Source organism: Galeopterus variegatus, unplaced genomic scaffold (genome assembly GCF_000696425.1).
Source record: "Galeopterus variegatus unplaced genomic scaffold, G_variegatus-3.0.2 Scaffold1847, whole genome shotgun sequence".
Lineage (NCBI taxonomy): Eukaryota > Metazoa > Chordata > Mammalia > Dermoptera > Cynocephalidae > Galeopterus > Galeopterus variegatus.
In genome coordinates, this window is record NW_007727958.1 from 24,369 (window position 1) to 39,401 (window position 15,033).

The window sequence follows — 15,033 nt, forward strand, 5'->3', positions numbered from 1 at the left end:
GTGTGTGTGTGTGTGTGTGTGTGTGTGTGTGTGTGTGTGTGTGTGTGTGTGTGTGTGTGTGTGTGTGATCTTGATGATTGCAAAACATGTTTTCAAAACAAGCCGTGATTTCTTTTTTAGAGGGGTCCCTTTGGCTCCCCCAGACCTCAGCCCAAAGGACCAGAGGAGGATCGGAGAGGGGCGTGGAAAAGGCTGAACTCACACTTACCTTTGAGCAGCAGACGAGGTGAGAGTGGGTTTAGGCGCTTTGTTTGTTTTTTGTTTTGTTTTCTGTTTCTTTTAACTTGCCCCCAGCGCGGGGCGCGGGAGGGCGGAGGTGGGCCCCGGCGGGGCCGCGCCCGCCGGGCGGAGGGAACCGGCAGCAGGTCGCCGCTCCTGCCGCGTCTGGCCAGCAGGGGGCCCCTTCGCTCTTCTGCAGGCTCGGCGGGCTCGGCCCGCGCGGCCCGGGACTCGGGCAGGGCGGGGATCTGGAGAGGGGAAGACCGGGGGAGGAAGGCGACGGCTTGAGAGGCACCAGCAGTGGGGTTCCCCGAAAGCCGGCGGAGCCTTCCCGGAGCTGCTTTAGACTTGCAAAGTCCCGGAGGAGTCGGGCGTTTTGGTGAACAGGGTCCGAGCCTCCGCCTGACCCCGCTCCCGAGTCCCGCGGCGCCGTCTCGCTCCGGCCTCCGGCCCGGGCAGCCTTCCTCTCGAGGGCGTTAGCAGGCGAGCCGAGGCCGCTGGCGCAAGCCCTGGGGGGCCGGAGAGAGCGCGGCCGGGGACGCTGCGGGGGCGGCTGCGGGGTGACTACCGCCGTCCCGTGCAGCACACCCTTGCTTTTGCTTCCTTTCCTCGATCTGAGATCCAGGGTGGAGGTTGAGTTCTCGCTCCCTTCCACTCCCGGTGAGGCCCGGTCCGAGCCCGCGCGGCTGAAACTAGAGTCGACGTGGTCGAAGGGGCGCCCTGCCCCGCGGCGGGGCTTCCGAGCACCGGGAGCCGAGCCCGGGCCGCAGGGCAGCTGGCCTAACCCCGAGAGGGCGCCCTCGGCCTGGCTGCTCGCGCTCCTGACTTCGCCCGTCGGGAGTTTAGCCCCAAGGCCCGCCCGCGAGAACTGGCCTTCGGCGGGCTTCGGGACCCTTTCTCGACACTGCGCGAGCCCTGGGACCTGCCTTTTGCTCGCCTCGATTTAGATGGGGAAGGCATTAGATCTTTCTAAGGGGGGTCTCTCAGATCTAAGTGGTTTTGATCTGCAGTGGTACTGATGGCCTTGAATTTGCATAAAGTTATTGCCCGCGATGCCCTCTTCCTAAATCCCCCCAAACCCTCACATCGCACTCCATCACGTCCATCACCACTCCCACTGCATTTGCATTTGAAAACCTCTGGAAACATAAACGCTTTCAGGATGCACGCGCGCGCGCGCGCACACACACACACACACACACACACACACACAGCCAAGTGGAAACTGAGTTGAGTCATAGGATGCATATGAATAGGATTGATGGTCTTTCGCTTCTGAGGATAAGAATGTTTAATTACCCAGGATTCCGGCAATAATAGCATTACAAGGTTTCTAGAACCCTGTTCTGATCCTTTAGAAACAATTAGAACAAAAGTGGTGCTAGTAAGAGGAGTAGAATTACGTTTTGGGGGGCACTTGCAGGCAATCTGCTGCCTCGTGTATGAGGAGAACTTAAAAACGTTCCCATTGATTCAAACGCACGGGTCAAGTGACACCATCTCTCTTTTCTGGACGCTAATTAAAAACAAGTCTGTCGATAGATATTTGACAGGCATTTGAAGCAAGATAGTTGAAATTTTCTGGCTCAATAGCAATGTGCTTCTGTATATTCAATCATGTATAATCATATCATATATGTGATATATGATTTTGAAGGGGAGATGAGTATTCTGTTCTTTAAAAACACCCACTCAAAGACAACTAGAAATATCAGCTATTCTGGCTACAAAGTGCTTGTGCAATTAATAGTCCAACAGCCTAGTCCAAAGTCCTTCTTTGCTTAGAGCAGGAGTGCTAATGAACTGTAGAGGCAAAGATCTTAATTTATAGGTGTATCATCCTTTTGAATTTCACAAGAAGCTGTAAAATGTAATAAAACAGAGATAGGCATTAGGTTATTGTGTTGGCTTCTGTTGTTTTTAGTGTTACTTAAAATATGACTCAGTTATCCTCAGTTCCTATCCAATATGTCTTTCTGTAGGATCTGCAAAAAGCATCAGTGGTTAGAGTAAAACAATTATCCAAGAAAGCCCTGAGTCCTGCCACCAACCTTTACTTAAGTCTTACTTGAGCATTTCAGAATAACTGTAAGATAGCAAAATGTATTTCATGTTTTTAGCTACTTCCATACAATGTTGAAATGATTCTTCTAACATTTCACTGTGTAATATTCTTATTAATTTCTAATTTGGCATTAGAATTGATGAAATTTTGCATAATGATATCCCATTGCTCAATGAGATGCATAATTTAATAATTGGGAAATACCATCTCAGGTTTCTTTACAACTCTGTGAATAGACACATTACTGACTCCCAAAATATGAAAGAATCTTCCCATAAACCTTCTGAAATCATTTCTATAAACTGGCTCCACTTTCTAATGCTTTGGAAAAGTTTATGTAATTTAATTTCTCTTCTGTCAATTATAAACGTATTTCATCTTGGCAAGGTACCTTATGTGGAAAAGTTGATTGTGGGAAAGGATGATGGTATAGCTAGAGCATAGAGGTTGAAATAATGCTTCATTTTATAATCAAGAAAAACAGTGTAATTGTCTCCATCATATCAGCTGTAGGAAGAAGTAGGGAAGGTTTGATTAGAATGCATTTCATTGAGTCTACCAAGAGCACATTGATATCAAGTAGTATATTGCCTAGTACTACATCATTTTATTATTGAGAAATCTTAATTTCAATTTTGTTGCCTTTGTTTTTGAATTCTGCTGGATCACATTGATATCAAGTAGTATATTGCCTAGTACTACATCTTTTTATTATTGAGAAATCTTAATTTCAATTTTGTTGCCTTTGTTTTTGAATTCTGCTGGATCTTGTGGAAAATGGAAAAGAAAATATGGAGAAAACTATATTAAGTGTATCAAGGTGCTTCATGTGTCACAACAAAGTAAATGGTTTGCTCCATCCAGCTAAGTTCTCAGAAGAAATGCCGGAATTACCTAACTTTAAAGCTCATTTTTTTCTGATTTTACTAGATACTTCTGGATGAATAGTTTAAACCATAATGAAAACAAACTTAAATTTAGAAGGTTGACTCTACTAAAATATTGGGAGAGACTGAATAATGTGACTGCCATAAATTTCCTGAGGACTTGGCCAAATTCTGCCTGCATTTTCAGCCTAACCTGCAGGGGGCAATAGCTTGACACGAATGACAAGAAAGGCTGCTGAGCTATTAGACTTGGATTTCTGACTATGACCCTGGAATGTTGTGTAGGTTGGAAAGAGTGCTTAATTAATGTATATTGAAACAAAAGATCAGGTAAATTGTTTGATTTGTCTTCAAGCTAAATTTTTAGACTAATCTAATTCATAACTGTTTGGGTTTTTTTTTTTTCTTAAAGAGATTATCAAAGTTTCAAGAGACACATTCACTTATCTCAAGAATCATACTAAACACTAATTGTTTACTATAGAATTTATGTAATGTATGTTGTCAAAAAAACACAGCAGAATCAAAATGAACACAGCTTTCAATGTTCAAATGGATGATAAAATCAAAGGAAATATGGAATATTCGGACATAGATAATAAAAGAATGTCACATATGTAGATAATAAACTCTCTATATTCCTTTTTTAAATATTGTAACTATAAATGGATAGGGGACAGTTACTCTGTTGTTTGCAATATGTTTTCTTTCCACATATAAAACATTAATATTGAAAACTGGATTATATTTAAATATCATGATTGACAATTAGTAAGTAATCTCTCTTCTATTGCCATATATGTTTTATAACAGATGGAATAGAATTTACGGGCTATTGATATTCTACACTCTCTTTCCCTAACCCTTGGTATCTTCACCCCCTCCCCCATCCCTTTATCTCCCCCATCAACTGATCAGGAAAGATTGGAAGCAGACCAAAAAGGGTTTGATTTGAGGGAGTAATTGTAGAATTAAAAAAATAAAATAAAAACTCTCCCCATCTCTTCTCTGCAATCACGTTTAATGTTCATTATGTCAATTTTAAATGATACAAAATGCCTTGCCCAAAAGGCATTCTGATTTTGAGAAGTCAGAAGGGTACCTGGCATTAAGCAACCTTGAGTCAATCCTGGTGGGATTAACTGGGCTGAGTTTCTATATACTGCACATGCTATGGATCTACTTTGATCACAGTAAGAAAAAAATGATAATAGATTTTTTTTTCTTTTTAGAATTGCTGAACAGGAGTGCTCACTTTCTTTTATATGACAGAGTTTGATCTTGATAAAAACCTTTTAAAATATCCTCCCCCCGCCCCACACTCCCGACACACACACTATGGTAAAGATATGTTATCTATTTTTGCTCTTCTTTAAGGATAGAAGATGGGGATTGCTTACACCGGGAAAGAAAAATTTGTTCTCCAACCCCCCCCCCCAATTCTACTAAACCGTTTTAGACGACATATGTTTGTTATCAGAGAGAGGTGCTGTGAACACACAGCCATTTTCTTAGCAGCTTTTTGACTGTATGTTACCATAGTCCCACAAGGCATTGGTCCTTTCCCATTGGGAAGTCATGAATAAGAGACTATGAAGCTTGCACGTCAGATCTTCCTCAATTAATCCACCATTAGCATGTTTGGGATCCACTAGTGGATGGTTAACAGCAGCTTTTGTAACTGTACGCCGACCATACCCAATTACGCTCTGCTAAAAATGAACTCTTTGCAGACCAACCCTCTCGGGCTGTCAGTGTTTTCCGTTTTCCTATTTTAACGTTTGTGTATAGTGGCAGGCGACAGATGGTGTAGATCAGATCGATTTGATTGCATTAGATGATTTTTTTTTCTCCGTTCCCCACTCCTTTCTGGAAGCTCACATCAGCTGAAGGCTATCGCCTGGGACTCCTCCGAAGCATGAGCCATCCGCCACCACGCGAAGGCACTGGGGCACAGCCAGCGCAAGGCGCCGAGGTCCCTTCCCAGGGCTTGTTAACACTGTAACCCGGCACTCGGAGGGAAGCAGCTCCCGCTGCCCAGAGCCTACCTCACCGCACATCAGATGACTCCCTGGCTTCTACACACAGTTGGAGTTCCGCTTGAAACCTGGATTTAGAGGGTAAGCACTTCAATCGAGATGGATTTGTGACAGTTACTTTGCTATACAGCAAGACAAATCTCAGCAAACGTAAAGGATGTAGGATGTGTGGGAGAGGGAGGCTGTTTACATCGATAAATCTGTTTCTTTTTGTCTGAGAATGAGAGTATTATTCGGTAAAGATGTGTATAGTGTTTTTTCATTGATTGTAAGAGTAGACTATCACCCTCCTCCCGATTTTTTCCCTCTCCTTGGTGTTTCCCCCTTTCTACTTGAGAGGGAAGGAGAGAGGGAGAGGGAGGGAGCCAAGGGGGGAGAGAGAGAGAAAGAGAGAGAGAGAGATTGAGAGAGAGAGAGAGAGAGAGAGAGAGAGGCATTACTGCTTTAGCCTAATTGGCTTATTTCCTCAAACCGATTGCTTGGTCCCGTTTCTTTATGTATATTTGGTTGCAAATTACCAAGCGTTTAACTGGGATGGGTGTTGGAGTGTGGGGGATAGGGTAGGAAAGTAGTGGGGACCGGCAGTCAGTCGCGGTGGCCTTGAGAGATCAAAAGGTTCTGAAAGCCCCTGCCCGCAAAACACACCTCTAGTTATTGGGGCTCGAGAGAAATGTAGATTCTAATAAACATGGCTTGCAGGAGTCGGTGAACAAAGGTACTTAATGCGGACCTAAGCCTCCGCTGATATTGCTCCACTAGCAGTATCTAAATATTCAAAAGCAAAGTGTAAGTTGATCAACAAACGCCCTGGTGGTGCTGGGCTTTTTCCCTTTTCTGTTTTTGTGTTGAGGGTGGAGAAGGGGGAGGGTGGATGGGTGGGGGAAATCCGACAGCTTAAGGAGGTTTGAATTGAATATGCACCCAGCGGCAGTGGTCTCGTAGGAAATGGTGTTCTCGTAAGTCAGGCTGCCCCGCTGAAGCACGGAAGAGCTTGGGTTAGAGCTCAGAGCGTCAGTTCTGCTGCGAGTGCTGCCGGCAGTCAGCCCGGGCTGAGCTGTCCACTCGCCCAGGTGCTGAAGCTGACGGAATATTTGGGTAGGTAGGGAATGGGCTGGCACTGCTACTTGGTAGAAAGAAAGCATATCAGCTGCGTTGTTCTAGTTGCTTAAAGCATGTAAGTCTGTGGGTCACAGTGTCTGTGCTTGTGTGTGTGTGTGTGTGTATTTTATTTTGATTGTGAGGAAATAAAACTAAAGGAGACTACTCGGAAAGCATTGAAAAGCTGTGTGGGTATTTATGCTGTGATTCTGATGCCCCGTGTATTGCTGTGCGTGCGTGTGTGTGTGTGTGTGTGTGTGTGTGTGTGTGTGTGTGTGTGTGTGCCTTGACCATCCTTTTGAATTTAAAACGTTCTATTTAGTAAGTCAAAACCTATCTGCACAATGCTGTATGTGTTTCTTGTTTTCCTTTTATTGTTAGTTGAGACTTAAATGGAAGAGTTTACAAGCAAATGTACACTTTGCTCATAGAGTATTGCATTACTTTCCCTAAGGGCTTTTGTTTCTAGGAGTTCAAGCTGAAGAGAACCTGTCAGCTTTCTGGATTTTTTTTTTTTTTTTTTTTTGGTTGTAGCACAAGAGAAAAGCTCCACTTTATAGCTATGTTAGGTAATGGCAGAAGCTAGTGCTTATTAATTTGTTTAATTGGCATCTGTCTTTTTGTAAATGGTGTACTTAAGAGTTATCTGAAAATAATGTAAAATAGGCTAGTCGTTGGGCAATGCTGATTTTCTTTTGAGTTATTTTAGGCATCAAACATCATATACTAAACATCTGTTCCTAAAACCTAGAATTCATGTTGATTTTTCTCTTTGTAAGTAACATGTCAGGAAAATAATGAGTTGGTGTGCCTGGAGAAGTGTTATATTACAAAATAATAAGAGCAAGCACAACCTAAGTGCCTTAAATTGCAACCAGGTCAGGTAAAGATGAGTTGTGGTAGTGGGAGAGATTCTGTTATATAATTACTCCTTGATGAAGAGCTATTTGCACTTACATAATTTGAGAAATCATAATGTCTATTGCCATGTTTCTGGATTCCCTCCCTATTCCACTCACATGGATGTTCTTCCATGTATTTGAGAGTAAAGGGGAAAGCAAATTGAGAACTTTCTAATGGAGCTACAACATGTCTTGGGTAGTGACGTTGCACTTGTCCATTTTATTTAGCGAACAATAAACCCCTATTATCAGAATATCCACTGCAGGGTCTTAAGACAAAGCTTTTTCAGTAAGAGCCATATTGATCATTAAAGAATCACAGGGATTCTCTCTCTGAATGCCAAAATTACAGTCACTTTGCAAGTGAGGTTTTATAGGGTTTTTTTTCATAAAATAATTTTTATGAAGACATAGCTTCCAAGGTTTTTCTGTAGAGGTGTTCACAACAGCTGCACAGTAATGCATTTATACTGTATATTAAGAAAGTGGGCTATGAAATTAAACATTGTGATACTATGAAAAGATGCCTTAAATCATAGAAACTCTACCAGCTTGTCAACTCAGTGAGTTCTGATTCTGTGGAAAATGAGTTTAATTATTTTGTGCCTTGAAGCTTTTTATTTCTTTAAAAATCTTTGTGTTGTATAGCTCTAAAGCCTTGAAAGGAGAGATGCCTATTTTTGTAGATCTATAAGTATTTGATTTCAAGTAGTAAATTGAATGAGTGTTTGTTTTCTGTGATCTTGGGCTTGAGAAAATGCATTCCCAAAACACACTGCTGAAAATTTCACCCATGCATGACCCTGTCTTTATTTGAGCCTCACTTCTTCCTAAAGTCTAGGCAAATACATTTGTAATATTTGTGTGCTTAACTATGCATGTCTTTTACAGGGTTCTCTTGCTGCCAACACACTCAATCAAAGCACCTAGAGTGGGCTGGCCGAGACCAGAGTGGGTACAAGCAGAGCAAGTACAGAGGAAGGCACTGGGACAGCATCAGGTAAACTAAAGGTTACTTGTCACTCCCACCCTGTGCCCAGAGAGCCCTGCCATATCATCCCTCCTTACTGGGAAAAGAGCACTCTTCTCCTTCTGTATTAAGTGTTTGGTTCTGTGATTTGTCTTTCAGAATTGGAAATAGAGCAGCCATTTGGATTTGGGCAGGAAGCAGCCAAGCAGAGCTTTGGATCCTTCTTTAGGGAAATCGAGTTATGGATTTATGGTCCCGGTCAAGCTCAGCCCAGCCCCAGACAGGGGCGGGCTCAGCAGCAAGAGTTCTGGTGGCGGCGGCGGCAGTAGCAGCGGCAGCAGCGGCAGCAGCGGCAGCGGCAGCTTGGTCCTCTGACTCTCTTCGGTGACGGGTATTCTTGGGTGGATAATACGGATTACGTTGTTATTGCTTAAGAATACGCGTAGTCGAGGAGAGTACCAGCGGCAGGCGGGCAGCGGCCGACCCTCCCAGACCACCAGCTGGCCACTAAACGCCCGTGGTCGCCAAGGTAGCACTTTTTTGATCTTTTCCTGTCCTCGGGTGTTTTCGCTCTGGGTCCACCAGAAAGGCTGTGCGCCGCACCTCTGGTGACTCGGACTGTAAAATGGGGACGCGAGGGGGGCGGGGATGGGGCGGAGGGGAATGGGCGGGGACAAGAAGGGGGTCTGTTCCGCCGAGCCTAGGGGGCGACTCGGCGTCCCCCGCCGGCGGGTCTCCGCTTTTCGGGTGGGATGCGGCCAGGGGAAGAGACGCGGACTGGGCGATTCTCCAAAGTTGGGAATGACTGAAAAGGCCTTGAGCAGCTGGGGAGCGTCGCGAGTAGGGAGCTGGAGCTCCGCGGAGGGTCGCTGGGGGCTGCCTGCGCAGGAAGGGCGTGTCCGCGGGCGAGGGTGCCCCGCGAGCTTGCAGAAGCTCGTGACTTCGCCAATGCCCGGCCCCGGGCGGTGCCGGAGCCCCTCCCCCGGCCGCTCGTGCCACTCCGCAACCAGACGTGGCGGCCGGGGCTGGGGCGGGGGCTCATAGAAACAGCTTAAAGCAAAATGTGGAACGACCCCCATGTACTAACTTATCTAGCAGAATGTCCTTGGAAATCTTATAAAGACTCAAAGGGACCTCTATGCAAATTTCTGGGAATCTTTTTCCTTATAGCAGCATCTCCTCCAGAATTCTTCCCTGCAACTTCCAGCTGCTTCATCTTCATCCCCCAGAAAAAAGTAAATAAAAGAAAGGGAATATTAACTCAGAAACCCATATTTTCTTTTCGGTTTCTCTGCGAAGGGGTGGAGATACAAAATGGGAACCGGATTGGCTGCCGTGTGGCACAGAACTGGAATCTTCCTGAAAGAGGTTGGGGCAGGCAGTGACTGTTCGGACGTCCAATTTGTTTGGGACATCTTTTCAGCGCTGTCTTCCCTGCCTCTGCCTGTAGGACGCATCTCAAACACCCAAAACACCAAGGCACGTTACCCCTCTCCGGTCTGCTGCGAATGGGGCTGGAGGAGGAGAGAGTCTCGACCTCCTCCTTACAGTTTGTGCTTGCTTGCTTGTTTGTTTCAAATACTAACGGACGATAAAACGATTCGGATTTGTCCCCTCCTAGCGAAGAGCAAGCAATCGCCCACCGAACCCCTCCAGCAGGCCCGGGCACTCGTGGAGACGACCGGACGTGGCAGGAGTTGAGACGGCCGAGCTGGAGCTGGAAACCGATCCAGGGTGGAAGGCGCGGGCCGAGGCTCGAGCGCTCAGCTCTCGCGGGCGGCCGTGCACGGAGCTCTGCAACTCGCCATTCCCTCTTGCGAGGCGCCAGGTCCCAGTCGCTGGTGGCGCTTCCAAGTGGGAGGAGAAAGTTCGGGGGACAAGAACATACCAGGCGCCCAGAAGGTTCCACCAGACGCGGCAAGCCGGTTTCCTCCCTGCATGGCGCCCGTTGGTTGTGCATGGGCTGCGAAGACTAAAATTCCTGAGAAGTCCAACCTGCAGGAGAAAAAAAGCAAATTTAGAAACCTGCGAAGCTCTCCCTCGAGGCACTCCCGGACTGCTCTAAGCTGAGTTGCGCCCCAGACAGTTTCTGACTCTGGAGGATGGGCTTTTCCCCGGGCACGACGTGCATCTGCCCCCGTAGGTTCTTGCCCACAGGAGCAGCCTGAGCCCTGGAGAGGCTGACAGCGAGGTGCCTGGAAGGAGGCGGGCATCCTCTCATGTCTTCTCATCTCGGGTCTCGCCTCTCTTCCAGTACTTAGTATTCCTATTGAGGGGTACTCCACGCCCCTCCTCTCCCTATCCGTATTCCCACCCCACCGTGTCTGATCCCACCATTACTCTCCGGGTATCTACACTCACAGCTCTTGCGCTCAGGGAACGTTGTCTGCAGGGAAAACGTGGAGCCCTTCACTGGAGCTCCCGGGGGCGAGTCCATTTTAAGAATGAGTTGAAGTAGGAAGAAAAACACAGATGCTATCTTTACACTCACATTCTATCACTAGCAAGAGATGCAACTACTGTTCTTTCCTTCATTGTTCCAAAGAATTACCCTCTTTCTCTCGAGATCCACCAGTTGGTGATGATGGGCTTTAAAATATTGTGCTTGTTATGTATTTAACAAAATTCAATATGTCTACTGGTGGCATTGTTTCTTTGGGAAATTAGAAAAGTAGAGAGAAGCTACATAATTTAGTTCCTAGGTGATCTCTGGAAAGTTGGTCTCTTGCTGGTTAGCTAAATAATGAGTTTGAAAGGAAGAAAGAGAACTGGGAATCTGGTAATAAAGTTTGTGAGAAATAGTAGATGTAATATTGTGTCATTTGTTGAGGGAATGAGAAAGAACTTTTGAAAAATAAGCTATTTCGTTCAGTTCTGTGGCACTGGTGCTAAAGCATATGATTGCAATTGCTTCATAAATAATAATTTTTAGAATGGAATAATTGCAAATACTAGTGATGAAATCTACAGGAAATCTCTACTCATGGTCAACAAAAAGTATTTTGGGTTTTTTGTTTGTTTGGTTGTTTTTTTTTTTTTTTTTTTTTTTTTTGGTTCAGGTAGTATAAATACTTATCTCATTGCTTTTTTCCTTTGCAGAATTATTTTCTTACAAAAGTTTCCATTAGGTGTCAGTCTGACAGCTGGTTCCTATTTAACTTGGGGGGGGGGAATGTTTCTTCAGACCTTTGAAGATAAGAGTAGGGGGAAAAATCTAAACTTTATTAAATTGAATTACTGCGGTTAATTGCTTTTGTTATAAGACAGCTTTTTCCCTCAGAAAATAGAATTTAAAATTACTTTATCACTAGCCAGTTGTTTCTATTGCCCTGTCAGTATCCACAGCCAACATTAAAGAAGTGCAAAAATGCTTGTTTGTACATTTCATGCTAGATCCAAGTGATACTAAGTAGTCGAAATTGTTGGATTGTTTTTCAATTGATGTCCAAATTCTAGAAGGGTAAGCAACCTTTCTCAAAAATTTGTTTTGCTCTACAAAGGTGATAAAACTTCTGCCTGAAAAGAGTGTAGAAACAACTTAGACTACTCATTTGACAATAATATTTAGGGCATAATGGAGAGGAAGACAGAAAACTTGGGAAAATTGCTAATGTCCACTAGTTTTACTTTAATCAAGCCTGCATAAATACTCAAATTTTTATGAACAAAATTTAAGACTTATAGATGGAAGATTTTAGGTTTCCCATCAAAGTTTATGTAATAATGTGTATGAACACTTAAATTGTAATGTGATATTCATTAATAGGTATACGAAACATCATCTTGGTTGATGATTTGCTACTGAGTTCCAGGTAAGGAGGTTGATAGAAACTACGTTTGTATTAAAAAGAATTTGCCTATTTTATTCTTTGTGTTTGTGAGTCATGTTCTGATGTTTTTGCTTGAAACGAATTGCAGGGAATGACGGTTTTCAGAGTTAAAGATCCACAGACGATCATGACAACCCCTATTAGAATAAAAAAGAGTAGTATTAGACTGATGACTCTGACCAAATATACTTTTTAATAAATCATCATGTCCTGGCATTAGGCTCTTTCACAGAGGCCATTGTTCACACTAGAATGATGTGACTCTTGGTGTCACATCAGTACCAATCTAGAACCAGAACAGAGCTCCCAATGAATGTCCAAGCAAAGGAGAGCAATAATGAAATAGCATTTTGATGGATGGAAAATTCCATAAACAGTTACTTTTTTCTTATTATATTCCACATTAGTAAAGGTAGATTTTCAAATATAAAAAATATATAACGAAGGTGGGAAATGATGGGTATATTTGAAAATATTATTGTGATTATGTAGGACAGAGAAGAAGGACTAAGGATGTAGAAGAAAAAAGAGTGTAAGACCATCACAATTCTTCACGATCTTTTCAATACTGTACAGGTGCAATTACCATATCACAGAAATGCCAGAATGATGTTCTCATGATGTTGGAGAGTAGTGTATTCTGCATATTAGACTTACTACTTGAAAATAAATTTCCTTTGAAGATATTTTCATTGAGAAGAGAAAATATATTAATGGCATTAAAATACTTTTAGTTATTGGTAGCTATATAACAATAAACATAAATGCTAAATAGGTTCTAAGCAAATTGTAGTGCAATTTGTTTTTTAAATGCTTTGAGATTTTTTTCCTTGCCACATTTACTTTAAATCATGACTTATAAGTCTTGAATTTCAGTCTGCAAAACATTTTGCATGAGTCTATGAAATAGACTCTATTGAGAAAACAGTGCAGTTCGTCAAAAAAAGTATGAGCTAGAAAAGAGATTATGAAATTTTAGGTTTTTTGACATGTGTTTAGTACCCAGTAATTAGTTGACTTTGTTGAGTGCAGCCTGATGATAGAACAAATGTATCTCTAATGTTTACTTTGTTGTCTAGATTATGAATTTGTGACTACTTAAATCTTTTGAGATCTGAGATCTGTTATATTCTGGCTAATAATAATGTGAGATAAGAAGACGATCTGATATTTAAAGCCAATGAAAAGCATTACAGTATCTATACAAGTGTAAAGACAACACTTTTCATTTGCTTTGTTTGTGGAAATACCCTTTGAGACTTGGTAATAATCCACAGTATCTGGAAATGTATACACACACTAGCTACAACTAGAACCAAAAGTTTAAAAAACAACTTAAAAAAACCCCAATTAATTCTAAAACATTCAATTCAAAGGATTTTAAATAAAGCTTAATACATTTATTTTACTGTGTATACACACACTAGCTACAACTAGAACCAAAAGTTTAAAAAACAACTTAAAAAACCCCCTATTAATTCTAAAACATTCAATTCAAAGGATTTTAAATAAAGCTTAATACATTTATTTTACTGGCTTAAAATCAATACTGAATCTCACCCAATTAAATATCAACCCAAAAAAGACATATTGATGTAATCTAATTACTAATACTATGTTCTTGGTTAAAACACAATTTATATCAAACCCTTTTTTAAAAGTTGACAAATTATTTTACAATAGTGATATAATTGTATGATTTGAAAGTAGTGTTTATCTGTAAACTTGAATGATGTGTGCTCCTAGGAAACACTGTTCTTAAAAAGGTTATTTTTGTAAAGATGATATGATTTAATTGGGAAATTGATATTTCTTGCAATTTTGTTTTTTAAATTTGTATCCTATACATGTAAAAGTTGACAAATTATTTTACAATAGTGATATAATTGTATAATTTGAAGGTAGTGTTTATCTGTAAACTTGAATAATGTGTGCTCCTAGGAAACACTGTTCTTAAAAAGGTTATTTTTGTAAAGATGATACGATTTAATTGGGAAATTGATATTTCTTGCAATTTTGTTTTTTAAATTTGTATCCTATACATGAGTGGGATTAATTGTTTGAAGTCTATTTTTATCTTCATGAGTAAGTGTGGTCAATTGCAAAAACTGTTTCAAACAAGTTCCAAAATATACTAAAAATTACTTATTTAAAATAGTATCTATATATCTGCCAAATATTCCATTCCTTTTTGGACTCCAAGAAGAATGAAGGAATGAATGAATGTCATATTTAATTTTCTATCAGAAGCAGACATAAGAAAAACATCTCTTTCTTTTCAATAGAAATATAAGACTTACAAATGTCCTGGATTGTTTTACACATAACTATAGGGAAATTAAAGTTATAGAATGATTATTTTGTGGGTCCAGTGTCATGCACAATTTGTTTTCATAACTATTATTTAAACAGGTTTTGATGGTGTTTACAAAAACAAAGCAAATTAAAAACTTGAAGCAGTTACATGGAAAACCTTGTATTTCATTTTTCTCTCATTATATGGTACTGAAGGGGGAAAGAATGTGAATGTATCCTGTGGTGGAAAAAAACTTTGGAATAGAAACTAAAAAATGTGATTTTGAGTATAGGTTCTGTTGTGAACTATGACAGTATACCAGTCACGCAGCTTGCGTTAGTTGTCTCACCCACAAGGAGGCCTAGATTGAGATCCTCTCAGTGCTTTTCTGCCTCTTTAGAATCCCATTTCAAAGAAAGCCTTTTTTTTTTTTTTGAATTCCGAATTCCACTCTTCATTTTATGTATAGATGGTGTGCAAATTGGTACCACACCAAGAAGGAAGCTTTTAAATAGATATAAATCGTTCAAAGGTATTCACTAACATATTTCATCTTGATCTCAAACAAGATAGTGGTCTCCAAGATTTTGACTTAAATTCTTTAAAAATGAAACACATGAAAACATTTCTATGACTTTTCTATGCTTTAATTTTTATTTGAAGTTTTAGTAGAAAAGAAAAGCTTCAAAAGAATGATTTACAGATTTATTATCATGTGTTATCATGA

The 15,033-nt window shown here is 41.6% G+C and overlaps 1 pseudogene; it reads left to right on the forward strand.

Annotated features, from left to right (window-relative positions):
• Window positions 1–8,630: 8,630 nt before the first annotated feature.
• LOC103595789 lies at window positions 8,631–11,204 on the forward strand (annotated as a pseudogene).
• The last annotated feature ends 3,829 nt before the right edge of the window (window positions 11,205–15,033 follow it).